The 23,753-nt window shown below is 49.0% G+C and overlaps 1 protein-coding gene across 2 annotated transcripts in view; it reads left to right on the top strand.

Annotated features, from left to right (window-relative positions):
* The first annotated feature begins 10,401 nt into the window (after nt 1-10,401).
* The window catches only part of VDR (vitamin D receptor), an 817,725-nt gene continuing 804,373 nt past the window's right edge, over nt 10,402-23,753 (top strand). The window contains exon 1 of one of the 2 annotated variants that reach the window (XM_069231046.1): nt 10,402-10,674. The gene's annotated coding sequence lies outside the window, so the exon portion shown is untranslated. The remainder of the gene's footprint in view (nt 10,675-23,753) is intronic. The other variant, XR_011202689.1, reaches the window with a different exon arrangement.

Below are 23,753 nucleotides of genomic sequence, written 5' to 3'. Positions count from 1 at the left end.
CAACCACAGGCAGTGGAATAAGGGGTGCCTTTGGGGTGCCACCTGTCTTGCCACTGGCTTGACAGGTTTCACAGGACTTACAAAACTCTTTTGTGTCCTCAGACATCCTAGGCCAATGAAACAAGGGAACAAGCCTGTCCCAAGTTTTCATTTGTCCCAGATGTCCTGCTAGGGGAATGTTGTGAGTAAGAGTTAGGAGGAACTTTCTGTACTCCTGAGGGATCACTAATCTCCTGGCAGCTCCAGGTTTAGGATCCCTTGCCTCAGTATACAAGAGATTGTCTTCCCAGTAAACTCTGTGAGAGTCACTGACATCCCCATTAGCCTGTTTGACAGCTTGCTGTCTTAGACCCTCTAATGTGGGACAGGTTTGCTGTGCAACACTCAGCTCCTCCCTGGCAGGCCCCCCTTCATCCAAAAGCTCAGCAGTGTCTGCTTCCAGCTCCTCTGGTGTAGGTTCTGCACAGGGAGGGAATCCTTCTTCCTCAGAAGTAGAATCCACTGTAGAGGGAGGGATAGTAGGAAGTGGTTTACTTCTACTAGCCCTAGCTTTAGGGAGCACTTGATCCATTGTTCTAGGATCCAAGCTTCCCTGTCCTTTTTGCTTTTTGGCCTGAGCCCTGGTTAAAGCAAAAATATGCCATGGGATGCCCAGCATTGCTGCATGGGCCTCTAACTCCATGTAGGAGGCTGGACTGGCTTGTAGTGAGTACCAAGGGGTACTTGCACCTTGCACCAGGCCCAGTTATCCCTTATTAGTGTATAGGGTGTCTAGCAGCTTAGGCTGATAGATAATGGTAGCTTAGCAGAGCAGCTTAGGCTGAACTAGGAGACGTGTGAAGCTACTACAGTACCACTTAGTGTCATATGCACAATATCATAAGAAAACACAATACACAGTTATACTAAAAATAAAGGTACTTTATTTTTATGACAATATGCCAAAGTATCTTAGAGTGTACCCTCAGTGAGAGGATAGGAAATATACACAAGATATATATACACAATAGCAAAAATATGCAGTATAGTCTTAGAAAACAGTGCAAACAATGTATAGTTACAATAGGATGCAATGGGGAAACATAGGGATAGGGGCAACACAAACCATATACTCCAAAAGTGGAATGCGAACCACGAATGGACCCCAAACCTATGTGACCTTGTAGAGGGTCGCTGGGACTATTAGAAAATAGTGAGAGTTAGCAAAATAACCCTCCCCAAGACCCTGAAAAGTGAGTGCAAAGTGCACTAAAGTTCCCCTAAGGACAAAGAAGTCGTGTTAGAGGAATAATGCAGGAAAGACACAAACCAGCAATGCAACAACTGTGGATTTCCAATCTAGGGTACCTGTGGAACAAGGGGACCAAGTCCAAAAGTCACAAGCAAGTCGGAGATGGGCAGATGCCCAGAAAATGCCAGCTGCGGGTGCAAAGAAGCTTCTACTGGACAGAAGAAGCTGAGGTTTCTGCAGGAACGAAAAGGGCTAGAGACTTCCCCTTTGGTGGACGGATCCCTCTCGCCTTGGAGAGTTGTGCAGAAGTGTTTTCCCGCCGGAAGAACGCCAACAAGCCTTGCTAGCTGCAAATCGTGCGTTTGGCGTTTTTGGACGCTGCTGGGGCCCAGGAGGGACCAGGAGGTCGCAAATTGGACCTGAAGAGAGAGGGGACGTCGAGCAAGACGAAGAGCCCTCACTGAAGCAGGTAGCTCCTGGAGAAGTGCCAGAAACAGGCACTACGAGGATGCGTGAAACGGTGCTCGCCGAAGTTGCACAAAGGAGTCCCACGTCGCCGGAGACCAACTTAGAAAGTCGTGCAATGCAGGTTAGAGTGCCGTGGACCCAGGCTTGGCTGTGCACAAAGGATTTCCGCCGGAAGTGCACAGGGGCCGGAGTAGCTGCAAAGTCGCGGTTCCCAGCAATGCAGCCCAGCGAGGTGAGGCAAGGACTTACCTCCACCAAACTTGGACTGAAGGGTCACTGGACTGTGGGGGTCACTTGGACAGAGTCACTGGATTCGAGGGACCTCGCTCGTCGTGCTGAGAGGAGACCCAAGGGACCGGTAATGCAGCTTTTTGGTGCCTGCGGTTGCAGGGGGAAGATTCCGTCGACCCACAGGAGATTTCTTCAGAGCTTCTGGTGCAGAGAGGAGGCAGACTACCCCCACAGCATGCACAAGCAGGAAAACAGTCGAGAAGGCGGCAGGATCAGCGTTACAGAGTTGCAGTAGTCGTCTTTGCTACTATGTTGCAGGTTTGCAGGCTTCCAGCGCGGTCAGCAGTCGATTCCTTATCAGAAGGTGAAGAGAGAGATGCAGAGGAACTCGGCTGAGCTCATGCATTCGTTATCTCAAGTTTCCCCAGAGACAGAGACCCTAAATAGCCAGAAAAGAGGGTTTGGCTACCTAGGAGAGAGGATAGGCTACTAACACCTGAAGGAGCCTATCAGCAGGAGTCTCTGACGTCACCTGGTGGCACTGGCCACTCAGAGCAGTCCAGTGTGCCAGCAGCACCTCTGTTTCCAAGATGGCAGAGGTCTGGAGCACACTGGAGGAGCTCTGGACACCTCCCAGGGGAGGTGCAGGTCAGGGGAGTGGTCACTCCCCTTTCCTTTGTCCAGTTTCGCGCCAGAGCAGGGGCTAAGGGGTCCCTGAACCGGTGTAGACTGGCTTATGCAGAATTGGGCACATCTGTGCCCAACAAAGCATTTCCAGAGGCTGGGGGAGGCTACTCCTCCCCTGCCTTCACACCATTTTCCAAAGGGAGAGGGTGTCACACCCTCTCTCAGAGGAAGTTCTTTGTTCTGCCATCCTGGGCCAGGCCTGGCTGGACCCCAGGAGGGTAGCTGCCTGTCTGAGGGGTTGGCAGCAGCAGCAGCTGCAGTGAAACCCCAGGAAGGGCAGTTTGGCAGTACCAGGGTCTGTGCTACAGACCACTGGGATCATGGGATTGTGCCAACTATGCCAGGATGGCATAGAGGGGGCAATTCCATGATCATAGACATGTTACATGGCCATATTCGGAGTTACCATTGTGAAGCTACATATAGGTAGTGACCTATATGTAGTGCACGCGTGTAATGGTGTCCCCGCACTCACAAAGTTCAGGGAATTGGCTCTGAACAATGTGGGGGCACCTTGGCTAGTGCCAGGGTGCCCTCACACTAAGTAACTTTGCACCTAACCTTTACCAGGTAAAGGTTAGACATATAGGTGACTTATAAGTTACTTAAGTGCAGTGTAAAATGGCTGTGAAATAACGTGGACGTTATTTCACTCAGGCTGCAGTGGCAGGCCTGTGTAAGAATTGTCAGAGCTCCCTATGGGTGGCAAAAGAAATGCTGCAGCCCATAGGGATCTCCTGGAACCCCAATACCCTGGGTACCTCAGTACCATATACTAGGGAATTATAAGGGTGTTCCAGTAAGCCAATGTAAATTGGTAAAAATGGTCACTAGCCTGTTAGTGACAATTTGGAAAGAAATGAGAGAGCATAACCACTGAGGTTCTGATTAGCAGAGCCTCAGTGAGACAGTTAGTCACTACACAGGTAACACATTCAGGCACACTTATGAGCACTGGGGCCCTGGGTTACCAGGGTCCCAGTGACACATACAACTAAAACAACATCTATACAGTGAAAAATGGGGGTAACATGCCAGGCAAGATGGTACTTTCCTACACTCCACATCTGACCAAGCTGATGTCTCCAAATCATTTCCTAGTAGACAGTCTACAGGTAAATCTGTAGCTACCACAACTTTCTTTGGACCAGTAACCCCCCCCCAGTTGAGATTTACAACAGCCATGGGGTGGCTAAGTGTGTTGTTGTGAGCATTGGTTACTTGGTACTGGTGACCAAGTAGGTGTTGTTCAGGGTGGACCAGTTTCTCTATGACCATAGTCACACTGGCACCAGTGTCCCTGTAGGCCTGAACCTCAACACCATTTATTAGGGGTAGCTGCTTGTACTTATCCATATTAAGGGGACAAGCAACTAAGGTGGCTAAATCAATAGCCCCCTCAGAGACTAACACAGCCTCTGTGGTCTCCCTAACCAGACCAACCCCAACTAAGTTACCAAAAGTGAGCCCAGCTACTCCCTTGGATTGGCTATTAGTAGACTTACCATCCTTCTTCTTGCCATCTTTGTCACCCCCTGTCTGAACTTTTCTGTTCACCCTTGTTCTGACCCATTTGTCTGCCTTCTTTCCCAATTCTTGGGGAGAGGTCAGATCAGAGTCCACCAAGTACTGGTGCAACAAATCAGACACACAATTATTAAGAATATGCTCTCTCAGGATCAAGTTATACAGGCTGTCATAATCAGTAACTTTACTGCCATGTAACCACCCCTCCAAGGCCTTCACTGAATGGTCAATGAAATCAACCCAGTCTTGTGAAGACTCCTTTTTGGTCTCTCTGAACTTTATCCTGTATTGTTCAGTGGTTAAGCCATAACCATCCAGGAGTGCATTCTTAAGAACTGTAAAATTATTGGCATCACTTTCTTTCACAGAAAGGAGCCTATCCCTACCTTTTCCACTAAATGATAGCCATAGGATAGCAGCCCACTGCCTTTGAGGGACATCCTGTACAACACAGGCCCTCTCAAGTGCAGCAAACCACTTGTTAATGTCATCCCCCTCCTTATAAGGGGGAACTATCTTGTGCAGATTCCTGGAATCATGCTCTTTTGCAGGATGACTATGGGGAATACTGCTGCTGCCACCATGGGTTTCTAAACCCAACTTCTGTCTTTCCTTCTCTAGTTCTAAAGACTGTCTATCCAAATCCAGCTGTTGCTTTTTAAGCTTCAGTCTGGTTTGTTCCACTCTCAACTTATTGAGTTCCCTTTCTAACATTCTGTCATCATGGTTGGAGGGAGGAACATTCTTAGACACAGAAGTGTGATGAGAATGGACAGAAGGAGACCTGCCCCTTACAGAGGGCACCCTAACAGCATGGCTAACAGTGTAATGTGAGAGCACACCATCTGTATGGTGTGACTCCACCTCTGTACCAACTATGCTAGACTGTCTAGTAATGGGCAGGCTGAGAAGTTTCTTTCCTGAATCTTTTCCTGGGGGAGTCCCTGGATCAGATTGGGAACCATTTGCTACTTTTTCAACAGATGTGGCCCCTTTGGCCTTATCTTGTTCTCTAAGCATATTAAGCAACAATTCCAAAGAAGGATTCTTCCCTACACTCAAACCTCTCTCTATGCAGAGACTCCTTGCTCCTTTCCAGCTAAGGTGATCATATGCAATTTTGGACAGATCAACATTTTGGCCTGTGCCAGACATTTTTAGAGAGAGTTAAAGTGATAGAAAAAGAGAAAAAAGTTTTCAGAACTTTTAGAAAGAAGGAAAAAAAAACTTTTTAAACTTTTAAGAACTTTTTAGCAAGTTTAGAAGTACTTTTCAGCACTTTAGAAAACAGTGAAAAGAGGAAATGCAAAACTTTTTAGTTATGTGTACACACACTGAACTTGTTTTGTATATTTTTCTCTTATGAACAGTACAATGACAAGAGTGGTAAGTAATCTCAAAGCACTTATCCCACCGCTGGTCCAATGTAGGAGGCTGGACTGGCTTGTAGTGAGTACCAAGGGGTACTTGCACCTTGCCCCAGGCCCAGTTATCCCTTATTAGTGTATAGGGTGTCTAGCAGCATAGGCTGATAGATAATGGTAGCTTAGCAGAGCAGGTTAGGCTGAACTAGGAGACGAGTGAAGCTCCTACAGTACCACAAGTGTCACTTGCACAATATCATAAGAAAACACAATACACAGTTATACTAAAAATAAAGGTACTTTATTTTTATGACAATATGCCAAAGTATCTCAGTGAGAACCCTCAGTATGAGGATAGCAAATATACACAAGTTATATGTACACAATACCAAAAATATGCAGTATAGTCTTAGAAAACAGTGCAAACAATGTATAGTTACAATAGGATGTAATGGGGACACATAGGGATAGGGTCAACACAAACCATATACTCCAAAAGTGGAATGCGAACCACGAATGGACCCCAAACCTATGTGACCTTGTAGAGGGTCGCTGGGACTATTAGAAAATAGTGAGGGTTAGAAAAATAGCCCACCCCAAGACCCTGAAAAGTGAGTGCAAAGTGCACTAAAGTTCCCCGAAGGACAAAGAAGTCGTGATAGGGGAATTCTGCAGGAAAGACACAAACCAGCAATGCAACAACGATGGATTTCCAGTCGAGGGTACCTGTGGAACAAGGGGACCAAGTCCAAAAGTCACAAGCAAGACGGAGATGGGCAGATGCCCAGGAAATGCCAGCTGTGGGTGCAAAGAAGCTTCTACTGGACAGAAGAAGCTTAGGTTTCTGCAGGAACGACAAGGGCTAGAGACTTCCCCTTTGGAGGACGGATCCCTCACGCCGTGGAGAGTCGTGCAGAAGTGTTTTCCCGCCGAAAGAACGCCAACAAGCCTTGCTAGCTGCAAATCGTGCGGTTAGCGTTTTTGGAGGCTGCTGTGACACAGGAGGGACCAGGATGTCGCAAATTGCGCCAGGAGGTAGAGGGGACGTCGAGCAAGACAAGGAGCCCTCTCAGCAGCTGGTAGCACCCGGAGAAGTGCCAGAAACAGGCACTACGAGGATGCGTGAAACGGTGCTCACCCGAAGTTACACAAAGGAGTCCCACGTCGCCGGAGACCAACTTAGAAAGTCGTGCAATGCACGTTAGAGTGCCGTGGACCAAGGCTTGGCTGTGCACAAAGGATTTCCGCCAGAAGTGCACAGGGGCCGGAGTAGCTGCAAAAGTCACGGTTACCAGCACTGCAGTCTGGCGTGGGGAGGCAAGGACTTACCTCCACCAAACTTGGACTGAAGAGTCACTGGACTGTGGGAGTCACTTGGACAGAGTTGCTGGATTCAAGGGACCTCGCTCGTCGTGCTGAGAGGAGACCCAAGGGACCGGTAATGCAGCTTTTTGGTGCCTGCGGTTGCAGGGGGAAGATTCCGTCGACCCACGGGAGATTTCTTAAGAGCTTCTAGTGCAGAGAGGAGGCAGACTACCCCCACAGCATGCACCACCAGGAAAACAGTCGAGAAGGTGGCAGGATCAGCGTTACAGAGTTGCAGTAGTCGTCTTTGCTACTATGTTGCAGTTTTGCAGGCTTCCAGCGCGGTCAGCAGTCGATTCCTTGGCAGAAGGTGAAGAGAGAGATGCAGAGGAACTCTGATGAGCTCTTGCATTCGTTATCTAAACTTTCCCCAGAGCCAGAGACCCTAAATAGCCAGAAAAGAGGGTTTGGCTACCTAGGAGAGAGGATAGGCTAGCAACACCTGAAGGAGCGTATCAGAAGGAGTCTCTGACGTCACCTGGTGGCACTGGCCACTCAGAGCAGTCCAGTGTGCCAGCAGCACCTCTGTTTCCAAGATGGCAGAGGTCTGGAGCACACTGGAGGAGCTCTGGACACCTCCCAGGGGAGGTGCAGGTCAGGGGAGTGGTCACTCCCCTTTCCTTTGTCCAGTTTCGCGCCAGAGCAGGGCTAAGGGGTCCCTGAACCGGTGTAGACTGGCTTATGCAGAAATGGGCACCAAATGTGCCCATGAAAGCATTTCCAGAGGCTGGGGGAGGCTACTCCTCCCCTGCCTTCACACCATTTTCCAAAGGGAAAGGGTGTAACACCCGCTCTCAGAGGAAGTCCTTTGTTCTGCCATCCGGGGACAAGCCTGGCTTGACCCCAGGAGGGCAGAAACCTGTCTGAGGGGTTGGCAGCAGCAGCAGCTGCAGTGAAACCCCAGGAAAGGCAGTTTGGCAGTACCAGGGTCTGTGCTACAGACCACTGGGATCATGGGATTGTGCCAACTATGCCAGGATGGCATAGAGGGGGCAATTCCATGATCATAGACATGTTACATGGCCATATTCGGAGTTACCATTGTGAAGCTACATATAGGTAGTGACCTATATGTAGTGCACGCGTGTAATGGTGTCCCCGCACTCACAACGTCCGGGGAATTGGCCCTGAACAATGTGGGGGCACCTTGGCTAGTGCCAGGGTGCCCTCACACTAAGTAACTTTGCACCTAACCTTTACCAGGTAAAGGTTAGACATATAGGTGACTTATAAGTTACTTAAGTGCAGTGGTAAATGGCTGTGAAATAACATGGACGTAATTTCACTCAGGCTGCAGTGGCAGGCCTTTGTAAGAATTGTCAGAGCTCCCTATGGGTGGCAAAAGAAATGCTGCAGCCCATAGGGATCTCCTGGAACCCCAATACCCTGGGTACCTCAGTGCCATATACTAGGGAATTATAAGGGTGTTCCAGTAAGCCAATGTAAATTGGTAAAATTGGTTACTAGCCTGTTAGTGACAATTTGAAAGAAATGAGAGAGCATAACCACTGAGGTTCTGGTTAGCAGAGCCTCAGTGAGACAGTTAGTCACTACACAGGTAACACATTCAGGCACACTTATGAGCACTGGGGCCCTGGATACCAGGGTCCCAGTGACACATACAACTAAAACAACATATATACAGTGAAAAATGGGGGTAACATGCCAGGCAAGATGGTACTTTCCTACACGGGATCTCCTGGAACCCCAAAACCCTGGGTACCTAAGTACCATATACAAAGGAATTTTATGGGTGTACCAGTGTGCCAATGAGAATTGGTAAAATTAGTCACTAGCCTGTAGTGACAAATTTAAAAAGCAGAGAGAGCATAAACACTGTGGTTCTGGTTAGCAGAGCCTCAGTAATACAGTTAGGCACCACACAGGGAACACATATAGGCCACAAACCTATGAGCAATGGGGTCCTGGGTAGCAGGGTCCCAGTGAGACATATCAAACACACTGACTATATAGGGTTTTCCCTATGAGCCCTGGGCCCTGGCTAGCAGGATCCCAGTGAGACAGTAAAAACACCCTGACATATACTCACAAACAGGCCAAAAGTGGGGGTAACAAGGCTAGAAAGAGGCTACCTTCCTACAGTAGGCTGAATGGAGGTGTGAGGACAGTGTCCTCCAACGCAAGGTTTAAGCTTATACAATATAACTACTTTCATCAGGTGTACCTCACCCCCAAGACACTGAATGTTATGTATCCCACAAAAGAGGCAAGTTATTCACGATATGGAGTAGGGAAGGCAGACCTTTTACACATTGCTTGGTCGTGCAGGTCCCTCGGCCCCTTCTGGCATGAGATAGTGGGGAAGCTTAATGAGGCTACGGGGTGGAATTTACACCTTGATATCAAAATGCTATTGTTGTGCCAGCTTCTGTATCCAAAAGTAAGGAAACGGAGTAGGAAGTTTCTGCTTTTGGGGCTGGTACAAGCGAAGATCCATATAGCTATGTGGGGATTGGCGAAGGAGCCCCCAATGGGGGGAGAGTGGCTCAGGGACATGTCGAAGTGGGCGGTGGTGGTGGAGGTCCATAGAAAACAGACTAGGTGTGATGATAGGGTGGAAGACAATATCTGAGCATAGGCGCCATGTTGGGCGCACTGAGGAACCCCCCAGACTCCCAGTCACCTTGAAGAGGCAAGGGTGGGACTATTTGTAGGCTTGAAAAATGGACGGCCCCAGAGAGGGATATCAGGCATGGTGCACTGAATGGCTAGGTGGGCCCTTAACACAGGAGTGTTTCCTTTTGTTCTTGGCGGACTGCAATCAAAAATGGTATGTAGATGATCATGGAGAGCAGTGGGGGCAGGTAGGTGAGTTCTTCGTTATTTGTCAGATCTGCAGATGACCATGTGGTACTGTGATATATTGTATGTGATGTTGAAATGCAATAAAAACCGTATGGAAAAAGATTTAAAAAAAAAGAGGCAATGAACCTCACTTGTGTACATAATTCTATAGGAAATGTCACACAAAACAGTGAGGAATGCCGTTCTGTGCATTGCATGGTTCACATTCGTTGCAGCTGGCATATTTACCCTGCGCTACTTTATGATGAGTAGAAACTGCCACTAGACACAACTTCATCTCTCGCCAGCAAAAAGTATAATCACCGGCGCTATCATGACATTTTTGTGAAAACAGCACGTGCTTTGAATATCGAGTTCTTTATTTCTGAACACGGCGCCTCTAATGAGGTCAACGCCAGGAGCGGCTGCACCACTCCACCGCCCAAAAGTTGGCCCCGAACGACGCCCGCAGCCAGCCTGCCTACAAGCACGTGCGAAGCTGTACGTTTATGCCTAGACTAACTGAAAATCATGTGAATTGTGACAGCCGGCACAACCCACAGAGTTTTCACACACATGCTCAGGAGCTGCGCCACACTCCACTAGCAAGACTAACTAGTTTTGAAATTCCCGACTCCCCGCCAGCGGTCACTGGATGTAACTCTTCAGCCTGACGCACAGAACTAGGACATGACGTCCATATCACGTGGCGGCGCGTCATGCTCTGGTTTCTTCCTCTAATGGGAACTGATCAGTACTGTGCTTGATGTCAGGTGAGAGAGTCCGGAAGATCACTGAAACCTTACGGGACGTCCTATGAAACAGGCATTGGATAGTTGGAACGTCTGTTGAGCTTTTCAGTGAGCCACAGGGCTGGGGTTGTAAACAACCTAGAACCCTCTGACATCCGGTTAAACTATGGACGCCATTTAAGAGAACCTGTGGCACGGAGTGGTATCCCTCACCGCCTTTTGGCCACGGACCTCCAGAGCTCAGGTAAGAAGTTGAAGGGGTGTTTTCTTAAAGCTGTGAGTGAAAGACATTCGGGACCGAGGGTCAACTATTATTCTCTTCAGGAGGAGGAGCTCCCTATTGACAAGTATACGAACCCCCGTAGGTTCCGTTTGGTACATGGGGAAGCTCATTGAGTACGGCTATTTAACGTTGTTTGTCCCACTCCGACGGTACTCAAATTAAGTTTCTTAAGCGTGTGTTTATCATAAAATGCCGTTTGCATCCTCCGCACCGCAGGGCGCTTCTCCGAAGTACACAGCAGAAAGAATCCGTGCTGATTTGCAACGGACTTTATTTTGAAGAGCTGTGAAGAACCGCACTTCACAAAGATACCTTCATTATTCCTTTAGCAAGTCCAGAAGTCCGAACCTCCTTCAAAATACCATACTACATATTCTGTGCTGTAGAACCTTTAAAAAATAATCAAAAATTGACATTTTATTTTCGTTCTTTTTTTTTATAAACATCCACTGTTCGGACAACGGCAGTTATTTGTAATATATTGCGATATTATTATTGTCTATAATTATATGAATTCGGATTAATTTCAGAAACAGGTAGTGAGTATGTATAGACGCCACCATGCCTTTGAAATATAGTATACAGGGGCAATACTTTGGCTGTCTCGAATTACCTATATATGATGCTTATTTTATAAGCATGTCGTTCAGCCCTATTTGCATTTACATATTCCTCACGAGTCTACTTTTAAAGATCTCTCTGACATTTATACAATGTTTTTATTTTTCATATACTCCAGCTAATTTCTTGTAATTGTTAGTTCACTTTTAATTAATAGTTTTCTAAAGCTTGTTACTGTCTGTTGCATAGCGATCGGAAGCCTTGCCTTGTCATGCTGTTCACACCAGTTTGTTTCTCTTATGCCCACCCCAGTTGTCTTCAGGCAAATATGAATCACACAGGCTTCCGCATACCGTTGTCCAATTACCAGGCACACGTTTCCCTCTTGTGGTCATTTCCCGAGATTGCTACCATTGCCGATTATAGAGTCAGGCTCTATTCCTGTGAAACCTCCCACGTGTATTTTTTTTTTCGTGTGTTTGTGTATAAGTGCAAGCTTTTATAGACGTTTTTCAGATCCAATTTGTGTTAGTTTTACTTGTCAACTATTTGGAATGAGTTTCAAAGGTGTGTGTGTGTGTTTTTTTTAATGTATTTTTTTAAATGCCATCCTAGTCTTTTTATCTTTCCCAGTGAACGCAGTCACACATTTTTACGAAGTGTATTGTTTATAGTTGGTTCTACACGCCTTCTAAATTTGCATGCGTCAGTGCCTCAGTCTGCGAGAGGAAGATCTGTAGTCCCCATTTATAAGCCTCCGATTTGCCTCGGTGACTTGATTTTTAAGAATCGGAAAGTTGAGAAACCATCAACTATGGCTTTCACAGCTATACACCAGTCTGGCTGCTGTTCAGCATGGCTAAACGTTAGTGGGGTGGGGTAGTTTGGGATAGAGTGGAAAGGGGTAGAGTGGGGTAGATTGGCGTAGAGTGGAGTGGGGGAGTTGGGTAGATTAGCGTGGTAGGTTGGAGTGTGCTAAATTGGAGTGCAGTAGATCGGGGTAGAGTGGAGGGGGATATATTGGGTTAGATTGGAGTGGGTAGGTTGGTGAAGAGTGGGGTAGATTGGGTGGATTATAGTAGGATGGAATGGAATGGATTAGGGTAGATTGGAGTAATTTGGATTGGGGTAGAATGGAGTTGAGTGGGGTAGATTGGGGAGTGTGGGAGTTTGAAGTGGTGTGGGGTAGTTTGGAATGGATGGGATAGATTGGAGTGGGGTGATGTAGTTTTGACTGGAGTAGATTCAAGTGGGGTAGACTGGGTAAGAGTGGATGGGGTAAAGTGGAGAAGAATAGATTGAAGTGGGGTAGAGTGGAATGGGATTGATTGGTTGGATTATGGTAGGGTAGATTGAAGTGGGGTAATGGAGCAAGATAGATCGGAGTGAGGTAATCTTGAGGTGTAGAATTGGGTAGATTGGAGTGGAATTGAATAAAGTGGTATGGGGTAGATTGGGATGGGGCGGAGTAGATTGAAGTAGGGTAGATTGGAGTAGGGTGGATTGCATGGGAGTCGATTGGAGTAGGGTAGTTTGGAGTGGGTGAATTGGGGTGGAGTGGGTTAGATTGGACTGGAGTGGGGTATATTTGAATGGCGTGGGGTAGGTTGAGTGGAATGGAGTGTGTTGGAGTGGGATAGCTTGGGTAGATTGAAGTGGGGTAGAAAGGGATGGAGTTGGATATATTAGAGCGGAGTCAAGATTAGAGGAGGGTAAATTGGATGGAATATAGTAGGGTAGATTTAAATGTAGTGTGGAAGATTGGAGTGGAGTAGATTGGGGAGGGGTAGGTTGGAGCAGCATAGGGTAGATTGCAGTGGGGTAGATTGAGGTAGAGTGGGATAGAGTAGATTGAAGTGAAGTAGTTAGAGTGGAATGGGTTAGATTGGGGAGGGGTAGATAGGACCAGGGTGTAGGAAAGTACCATCTTGCCTGGCATGTTAACCCCATATTTCACTGTATATATGTTGTTTTAGTGTATGTGTCACTGGGACCCTGCCAGCCAGGGCCCCAGTGCTCATAAGTATGTGCCCTGTATGTGTTCCCTGTTCGATGCCTAACTGTCTCACTGAGGCTCTGCTAACCCGAACCTCAGTGGTTATGCTCTCTCTGCTTTCCAAATTGTAACTAACAGGCTAGTGACCAATTTCACCAATTCACATTGGCATACTGGAACACCCTTATAATTCACTAGTATATGGTACTGAGGTACCCAGGGTATTGGGGTTCCAGGAGATCCCTATGGGCTGCAGCATTTCTTTTGCCACCCATAGGGAGATCTGACTATTCTTGCACAGACCCTGGTACTGCCAAACTGCCTTTCCTGGGGTTTCACTGCAGCTGCTGCTGCTGCCAACCCCTCAGACAGGTTTCTGCCCCCCTGGGGTCAAGCCAGGCTTGTCCCAGGATGGCAGAACAAAGGACTTCCTCTGAGAGAGGGTGTTACACCCTCTCCCTTTGGAAAATGGTGTGAAGGCAAGGGAGGAGTAGCCTCCCCCAGCCTCTGGAAATGCTTTCTTGGGCACAGATGTGCCCAATTCTGCATAAGCCAGTCTACACCGGTTCAGGGACCCCTTAGCCCCGCTCTGGCGCGAAACTGGACAAAGGAAAGGGGAGTGACCACTCCCCTGACCTGCACCTCCCCTGGGAGGTGTCCAGAGTTCCTCCAGTGTGCTCCAGACCTCTGCCATCTTGGAAACAGAGGTGCTGCTGGCACACTGGACTGCTCTGAGTGGCCAGTGCCACCAGGTGACGTCAGAGACTCCTTCTGATAGGCTCCTTCAGGTGTTGCTAGCCTATCCTCTCTCCTAGGTAGCCAAACCCTCTTTTCTGGCTATTTAGGGTCTCTGTCTCTGGGGAAACTTTAGATAACGAATGCAAGAGCTCATCAGAGTTCCTCTGCATCTCTCTCTTCACCTTCTGCCAAGGAATCGACTGCTGACCGCACTGGAAGCCTGCAAAACTGCAACATAGTAGCAAAGACGACTACTGCAACTCTGTAACGCTGATCCTGCCGCCTTCTCGACTGTTTTCCTGGTGGTGCATGCTGTGGGGGTAGTCTGCCTCCTCTCTGCACTAGAAGCTGCGAAGAAATCTCCCGTGGGTCGACGGAATCTTCCCCCTGCAACCGCAGGCACCAAAAAGCTGCATTACCGGTCCCTTGGGTCTCCTCTCAGCACGACGAGCGAGGTCCCTTGAATCCAGCAACTCTGTCCAAGTGACTCCCACAGTCCAGTGACTCTTCAGTCCAAGTTTGGTGGAGGTAAGTCCTTGCCTCCCCACGCCAGACTGCATTGTTGGTAACCGCGACTTTTGCAACTTCTCCGGCCCCTGTGCACTTCCGGCAGAAATCCTTTGTGCACAGCCAAGCCTGGGTCCACGGCACTCTAACCTGCATTGCACGACTTTCTACGTTGTTCTCCGGCGACGTGGGACTTCTTTGTGTAACTTCGGGTGAGCACCGTTTCACGCATCCTCGTAGTGCCTGTTTCTGGCACTTCTCCGGGTGCTACCTGCTGCTAAGAGGGCTCCTTGTCCTGCTCGACGTCCCCTCTACCTCCTGGTCCAATTTGCGACCTCCTGGGCCACAGCAGCCTCCAAAAACGCTAATCGCACGATTTGCAGCTAGCAAGGCTTGTTGGCCTTCTTTCGGCGGGAAAACACTTCTGCACGACTCTCCACGGCGTGGGGGATCCATCCTCCAAAGGGGAAGTCTCTAACCCTTGTCGTTCCTGCAGAAACCTCAGCTTCTTCTGTCCAGTAGAAGCTTCTTTGCACCCACAGCTGGCATTTCCTGGGCATATGCCCATCTCCGACTTGCTTGTGACTTTTGGACTTGGTCCCCTTGTTCCACAGGTACCCTAGATTGGAAATCCACTGTTGTTGCATTGTTGGTTTGTGTCTTTCCTGCATTATTCCTCTATCACGACTTCTTTGTCTTTTGGGGAACTTCAGTGCACTTTGCACTCACTTTTCAGGGTCTTGGGGAGGGCTATTGTAACCGGGCGCCTCAGGACGCCCCTTCCCCGTCGAAGGAAACGACCGACAAGGGATACCCCGGGGGCACCCGAGGGATTCCTGACGTGATGACGTCCAACGTCATCCGTCAGACAAGAACAGTCGACGAGAGGCGAGCGGGACGCGTCCGAGAAAGAGAAGCCGACGTCAAGCAGAGCCGGAGAGAGGAACGCCACGGATCGCCGAGACGGAAAGGAAGCTCCGCCGTAGACGAGGATCGACGCGAGGAGAGCGGAAAGCCTTGGGCGCCTCCCGCCCCTGCCGAGGCGAAGTCGGGAGATCCCCTGCAAGCCGGCCACGTCCCTGGAGGGGCGTGGCCAAGCCAGGTACGAGCGTACCGGGACTGGGGCTGGGGTTCTGGGTGGTTGGCTGGATTTAAGGGGGTTAAGGAGGGAGGGCTGAGATCCTGTAAGGAAGGGGAGCTCATCTGAGTAGGAATACCAATAATTAAAGAATAACCACACCCTCCGTATCCAGACCAGGGAATAAAAGTGTGAGAGGGTCACAGAGAGGACACAACAAAAGGAAGGCACGAAAACGAAAAGTAACCCCACATTCCTCCACCTCCACAGATACCCCCCCCCTTCACTCCTTACTAACCCTTATTAAACCGTGTATAAATAATTTGCCCCACTTACCTGTTCCTTTTTCCTTCTTTTGTTTGGGAAATCCTGGGCCATGAATACCGGGTGAACAAGACCTCTCCCTCCGAACCGGACCAGGCCGTCCCAAGAACACCAAAGAGCCCTGAAAAGAAAAGGGAATTATTTTATTTTGGACTTGGAGTATAACAGTTTGGCGGACAAGTCAGTGTTATAAATCCCAAACGAGCAAGAAAATAAACCTACTACCCCCTTAAGTGCTGCGTCTATCACCTTCTTCCAATATTCCCTCGACGCGGGAAAAAGACCCCGCCACAGTGGTGTCAGAAGTGGGATATTGGAAGAGGCGACCGAGACGGCCCAACCATGGAGGAGAAGTGTACCATATCCGATATGATGCAACAGTTGGCCTCCGGACAAAGACACCTGCAGTTAGTGTGGGAAGAGCAACAAAAAGAGGCCAAATTGGAAAGAGAGGCACTACAAAATGCCCTTAAGAGTCAGGCCACCATAATGGCCAACAACCAGTTGGTTCATGAAACCGCCATTAAGAATCTCACAGATACCATCGCTGCTACCCGTGTACACCCAAATGTGCCCAGTTCGGTCTTACAACGATATCAAGAAGGTGAAGACCCCGATGCCTTTTTCACCAATTTTGAACGAGTTGCTACTTCCGCTACTTGGCCTCCGGAACGATGGGGCCAGTATATCGCCCCCTTATTGACGGGGACTCTCCAAGCCGCCTATCAAGCGGTAAACCCCGGTGGAATAACCCCCTATAAGGATATTAAAAAGAGCATCTTAGAACGGGTGGGTTTTGATTCTGAACATTATCGCGTCCGGTTTAGGAAAGCCAAGTGGGGACCCAACGAAAATCCCCGGGCCCTATATTTTAGGATCAAAGATCTGGGTCTCAAATGGTTGGGCCCCATAGGGACAAATCGGGAAGACATTATTGAGATCGTGCTCTTAGAGCAATACATGGACGCGCTGCCTCCGTCCACGCGCAACTGGATCAAACAACATCCAAACCCAGATACCAATGCTACCATCGAGTTGGCCTGCGCCTTTCATCGCTCCCTTGAGTTCAAAGTAACCCCCCCCCCCCGGTCAACACCTAGTCCCCTGCGTCTGACTTCGGGAACATCCTCGACAGGGGGACGAAGAATCAATGAGGACATAGGGAGGACCCGGGGACTGGATAGGCCCTATATACAACAACCTCAGTGCTTCAGTTGCGGGGAATGGGGTCACATAGCTCGAGGATGCCCCCTGAAAACAGAAAAACCGGAACCCATGGAAATAGGGGTTACTAGGGGAAGAGTCTTTTATACAGGGAAAAGAGACACCCCTTATAAAAAGAGACTCGTTATCAATGGGAAAAGCACAGTGGCCCTCATCGATTCAGGTTGTAGCCAGTCTGTGGCCCGGGCTGGGTTGTTCGACGCCCATGACTGTACTTCGGGACTCACGGTATCAATCTGTTGCATCCATGGAGAAACCAGAGAATATCCCCTAATCTGGACAACCCTTACCTGGGGAGGAAAAGAAATACCCATAAGAATGGGTTTAGTAGAACAACTGGTTGAAGAAGCTATTATAGGAACTGACTTTTCGAAATTCCCACAACTCCTAGACAGCCTCAGACAGCTCGAAGAAACTAACAACTGGTGGAAAGATGCACCTTTCTCCGGTGAGCCTTTATCACCTCCGAGGGTACGACCTAAACTCTCCCGGAAGGAGAAAAGAATAATGAAGACAGCCTATACTCAAGACCTCTCCAGCACGCCCCGGGTAATTACAAAGGTCCTCGCCTTCACTGCCCTTCCCAGCTTCCGGACTTCTCAAAGAGAAGACCCCAGTCTGATTCATGCATGGAAAAGTGCACGGCCACGGAAACCTCAGGATAAGGGTCCCTCGTTCACCATAGTCAAGGACCTATTATACCGAGTCACATACAAAGACCAAGACGAAAAGAAACAGTTGATAGTTCCAGAACCCTATAGACAACAAGTTCTAGACTTAGCACACAGTCAGCCGGGGGGCGGACACTATGGGAGGGAGAAAACCGAGGAGTATTTGTTGAGAAAATTTTACTGGCCAGGGATATTTTCCCAGATTAGGAAGTTCTGTCAACAATGTCCAAAATGTCAATTGATTGACCCAGGCTCACGGAGAAAAGCCCCTTTACAACCCCTCCCCATCATTGATGTGCCCTTCTCCAGAATAGGGATGGACCTCGTTGGCCCTCTTCTACCCTCGTCGAGAGGCTATCGTTATATATTGGTATTAGTGGATTACGCCACAAGATACCCTGAGGCTATTCCTCTCTCTAGTATTAACACCAAGAGTGTTGCACACGGCATGATAGGCTTCTTTTCCCGAGTTGGGTTTCCTCGAGAAGTCCTAACGGACCAAGGGACCCAATTTATGTCCAACCTGATGACACAAATATGTCAGCTATTGGGGATCAAACAGTTACGGACGTCGGTCTATCACCCACAAACCGATGGCTTAGTAGAGAGATACAACCGTACCCTCAAATCACTACTAAAGAAAGCTATCTCGGAGACAGGTAAGGACTGGGATAGGAAACTTCCCTTAGTATTATACGCAATCAGGACACACGAACAAGCCTCTACGGGCCATAGTCCGTTTGAACTGTTGTTTGGGCGACAACCACGGACCCTACTAGACATGGCCGCTGAGATGTGGGAAGAAGAAGACGGGGAAAAAAACATTCTAAAATACGCACATGAGTTAAAAACCCAACTACATACAGTATGGGAAAGCGTAAGGGAACACATGGAGAGGGCCCAAGACAAGCAGAAAAGGAATTCTGATCGGAATACCCAATTGAGGTCCTTTTCCCTAGGAGATAAAGTGCTAGTTCTTCTTCCCAGTTCCGATAACAAATTATTGGCAAAATGGCAGGGACCCTACCCCGTAACAGGACTAGTAACTCCCGTAACGTATAAAATTCAGCTTAACGATACCCCCCCTAGATCCCAGATCTTCCATGTTAACTTATTAAAAAGATGGGAAGAACCACCGAACGACCCAAGGCACGGCTGCCTAATTAATACAGTTAAGGAACTAGAGATAGGCTGGTGTCCCACTGACCCCCCTTGCGAGAGGGAGATCCCTCTCATTAATACAGAGATCTCGATTCAACAAAATAGACAGTTGAAGAATCTCTTCGATAAACACGTTCGGGTGTTTTCCTCGATACCCGGTAGGACACGATTGGTACATCATCATATCCTCACACCACCTGGGAAGACCGTGCGACTAAAGCCTTATCGTATCCCTGAAGCTAGGAAAACCCTCGTAGAAAACGAAATCGAGAAGATGTTAGATCTAGACATCGTAGAACCTTCCCACAGCCCCTGGTGTTCGCCCGTGGTATTGGTGCCCAAACCTGATGGGTCTATACGTTTCTGTATTGACTTTAGACAGGTCAATTCCCTATCACAATTTGACACCTATCCCCTTCCAAGGATAGACGAGCTCTTAGAAAGATTGGGGAAAGCAAAATACATGTCTACGCTTGATTTGACCAAGGGATATTGGCAGATCCCGTTGGGTCCCGAAGACAAAGAAAAGACGGCTTTCGCTACTCCCTCCGGATTGTATCACTTTAAGGTTCTCCCTTTCGGGTTGCATGGCGCCCCCGCCACCTTCCAACGTCTCATGGATACCATATTACGACCTCATACCAGATACGCGGCGGCCTATCTGGATGACATCGTTATTTTCAGTGAGACCTGGGAAGACCATGTGACCCACATAGATCACATCTTCTCGGCTTTAGGGAAGGCTGGACTGACAGCCAACCCCGCAAAGAGCCGACTGGCTTTTAGGGAGATCTCCTACCTGGGTTATCACATTAGCAACGGTATACTTCGACCCCAAAAGAATAAAATAGAAGCCATCCTACACACCAATGCACCCACCACGAAGAAGGGAATCCGTTCCTTTTTAGGTCTAGTGGGGTACTATCGAAGGTTCATTCCCCACTATTCCAGTTTGGCGGCCCCCCTAACCAATCTTTTAAGAAAAGGACAGCCCAACAACATCCCACAACTAGACCCGACTCAACTTCATAGTTATCATACCTTGCAAAGGTATCTCACCACTCAACCGATATTGAAATGTCCTGAGTTCGACAAACCCTTCCATCTCCAAACGGATGCCTCCGATGTGGGGGTCGGGGCTGTTCTCTTTCAAAAGGATGAAGATGGGGTGAACCATCCCGTCGTCTTTATTAGCCGTAAGCTATTTCCCAGGGAGCAAAAATACCCCATTATAGAGCGCGAATGTCTGGCCATTAAGTGGGCTATCGAAAGTCTCCAATACTATCTTTTGGGCAGACCTTTCCTACTATATACGGACCATGCACCCCTTACGTGGCTCTCAAGATACAAGAATACCAACAATCGTATTTTGAGATGGTTCATCGAACTCCAACCTTTCTCCTTCCAGGTGTGCCACCTCCCTGGTGACCTTATGGGTCAGGCTGACTATCTGTCCCGCTTTCCGGATCTGGTGGGGCTCGATCAGCCCCATTCATGTGAGGGGATGTGTAACCGGGCGCCTCAGGACGCCCCTTCCCCGTCGAAGGAAACGACTGACAAGGGATACCCCGGGGGCACCCGAGGGATTCCTGACGTGATGACGTCCAACGTCATCCGTCAGACAAGAACAGTCGACGAGAGGCGAGCGGGACGCGTCCGAGAAAGAGAAGCCGACGTCAAGCAGAGCCGGAGAGAGGAACGCCACGGATCGCCGAGACGGAAAGGAAGCCCCGCCGTAGACGAGGATCGACGCGAGGAGAGCGGAAAGCCTTGGGCGCCTCCCGCCCCTGCCGAGGCGAAGTCGGGAGATCCCCTGCAAGCCGGCCAAGTCCCTGGAGGGGCGTGGCCAAGCCAGGTACGAGCGTACCGGGACTGGGGCTGGGGTTCTGGGTGGTTGGCTGGGTTTAAGGGGGTTAAGGAGGGAGGGCTGAGATCCTGTAAGGAAGGGGAGCTCATCTGAGTAGGAATACCGATAATTAAAGAATAACCACACCCTCCGTATCCAGACCAGGGAATAAAAGTGTGAGAGGGTCACAGAGAGGACACAACAAAAGGAAGGCACGAAAACTAAAAGTAACCCCACATTCCTCCACCTCCACAGATACCCCCCCCTTCACTCCTTACTAACCCTTATTAAACCGTGTATAAATAATTTGCCCCACTTACCTGTTCCTTTTTCCTTCTTTTGTTTGGGAAATCCTGGGCCATGAATACCGGGTGAACAAGACCTCTCCCTCCGAACCGGACCAGGCCGTCCCAAGAACACCAAAGAGCCCTGAAAAGAAAAGGGAATTATTTTATTTTGGACTTGGAGTATAACAGTTTGGCGGACAAGTCAGTGTTATAAATCCCAAACGAGCAAGAAAATAAACCTACTACCCCCTTAAGTGCTGCGTCTATCACCTTCTTCCAATATTCCCTCGACGCGGGAAAAAGACCCCGCCACAGCTATTTTTCTAACTCTCACTATTTTCTAATAGTCCCAGCGACCCTCTACAAGGTCACATAGGTTTGGGGTCCATTCGTGGTTCGCATTCCACTTTTGGAGTATATGGTTTGTGTTGCCCCTATCCCTAGGTGTCCCCATTGCATCCTATTGTAACTATACATTGTTTGCACTGTTTTCTAAGACTATACTGCATATTTTTAGTACTGTGTACATATAACTTGTGTATATTTGCTATCCTCACTCTGAGGGTACACTCTGAGATACTTTGGCATATTGTCATAAAAAATAAAGTACCTTTATTTTTAGTATAACTGTGTATTGTGTTTTCTTATGGTATTGTGCAAGTGACACTTGTGGTACTGTAGTAGCTTCACACGTCTCCTAGTTCAGCCTGAGCTGCTCTGCTAAGCTACCATTATCTATCAGCCTAAGCTGCTAGACACCCTATACACTAATAAGGGATAACTGGGCCTGGTGCAAGGTGCAAGTACCCCTTGGTACTCACTACAAGCCAGTCCAGCCTCCTACAATTACCCCACCCCAGAGCCCAGGAAAGTAGGAGTAAAGTACTGCAAGTTTCCTTAGGACACACTACAAGTCGTGATTAGAGTTATTGCAAGACTGCAGACAACAAATGGTGGATTCCTGGACCTGAAGATGTGCAAAGGGAGGAGACCAAGTCCAGAAGTCAGAAGAAGTTCCAGGAAGGACAGGAGCCCCTGCCAACCCAGAAGAGGGTGCAAAAGAAGAGTCCCTGGTTGGACGAAGACTGCAGAAATGCACCCAAAGAAGATGTCATGGGTTCCTGCATGATGCAATGGATGTCCCACGAAGAGATGTTGGATGCAGGTGAGTTTTGGTGCTGGATTTGTCCAGCAAGCCTTGGTTCCGGCAAAGTCGCGTTTTGCATCAAAGTGGTGCTATCTGGACCCAGGAGGGACCTGAGGGCCTCAACTCTGCATGAGGTGGAAGAGGGGGCTCTCAGCACTTTAGAGGGCCCTCAGGATGCCAGACAGCACCCACATGAGTCCCAGGACACAGGGACAAATGAGGAGCAAAATGCGGTTGGTGCAGTACTACAAAGGTAGGTCCCAAGCCGCCGGAGGTCAACTCGTGAGTTGAGCATCGCAGGATAGAGTGCTGTGGGCCTGGGCCAGGTTGTGCATGAAGGAATATTGCAAATAGTGCACAGAGGCCTCAGGCGGTGAAGAAGATGGGGTGCACAGGGGTATTGTCTTACTCGGGGAAGGCAAGGTCTTACCTCCTCCAAACTGGGACAGCAGGACCTCAGAACAGTCTGTTTTGAAGGGGTCCACCACCTGTGTTCCAAGGAGCATGCTTATTGCCAGGAGAGGAGTCCAAGAGAACCAGTCGTCGCTTAGAAGGTGCCTGCTTGAGCAGGGAAGTGACTCTGTCTCTCCACTGGAGATTTCTTCAGTCCTTCTGGTGCAGGGTGAAGACAGGGAGTCCCCAGAGCGTGGACACCGTGGAAACTGTTACAGCTGCTGGCTGGGGCTGAAGTTGCAGAGGAAAAGTGGCCATTCTGGATATTTTGTTGCTGTTACAGCGGTTCCTGGAGCAGTCTGTGGTCGATCCGAGGTCAAAGGATGAAGTAGTAGTTGCAGAGGATTTCTGCTGGAAACTTGGAAGTAGAATCTGAAGTGAAACCCACAGGAGAGACCCTAAATAGCCCTGAGAGGGGATAGGCTACCTTATCAGGTATGGACCTATCTGGAGGGGTCTCTGGCGTCACCTGCTGGCACTGGCCACTCAGAGGAAAGCAAGATGACTGAAGTCTGGGACACACTGGAGGAGCTCTGATCACCACCTCTGGGGTGGTGATGGACAGGGGAGTGGTCAATTCCATTTCCTTTGTCCAGTTTCACACCAGAGCAGGGACTGGGGTCCCTGAACCAGTGTAGACTGGCTTATGCAAGGAGGGCACCATCTGTGCCCTTCAAAGCATTTCTAGAGGCTGGGGGAGGCTAACCCTCCCCAGCCTGTTACACCTATTTCCAAAGGGAGAGGGTGTAACACCCTCCTCCCAAAGGAAATCCTTTTTCTGCCTTCCTGGGACTGAGCTGCTTAGACCCCAGGAGGGCAGAACCCTGTCACTGAGGTGGCAGCAGCTGTAGCTGCATTGCAAGCCTCAGAGAGCTGGTTTGGCAGTACTGGGAGTCCATGGTGGAGCCCCCAGGATGCATGAAATTGGCTCCCCAATACCATTTTGGACAATTCCATGATCTTGGACACCTTACATGGCCATATTCGGAGTTACCGTTGTGAAGCTACATATAGGTATTGACCTATATGTAGTGCACGCATGTAATG

This window comes from Pleurodeles waltl, chromosome 4_2, assembly GCF_031143425.1.
Source record: "Pleurodeles waltl isolate 20211129_DDA chromosome 4_2, aPleWal1.hap1.20221129, whole genome shotgun sequence".
NCBI lineage: Eukaryota > Metazoa > Chordata > Amphibia > Caudata > Salamandridae > Pleurodeles > Pleurodeles waltl.
The sequence above is the reverse complement of the archived record's forward strand: the minus strand, read 5'-3'. Positions and strand labels throughout refer to the sequence as shown.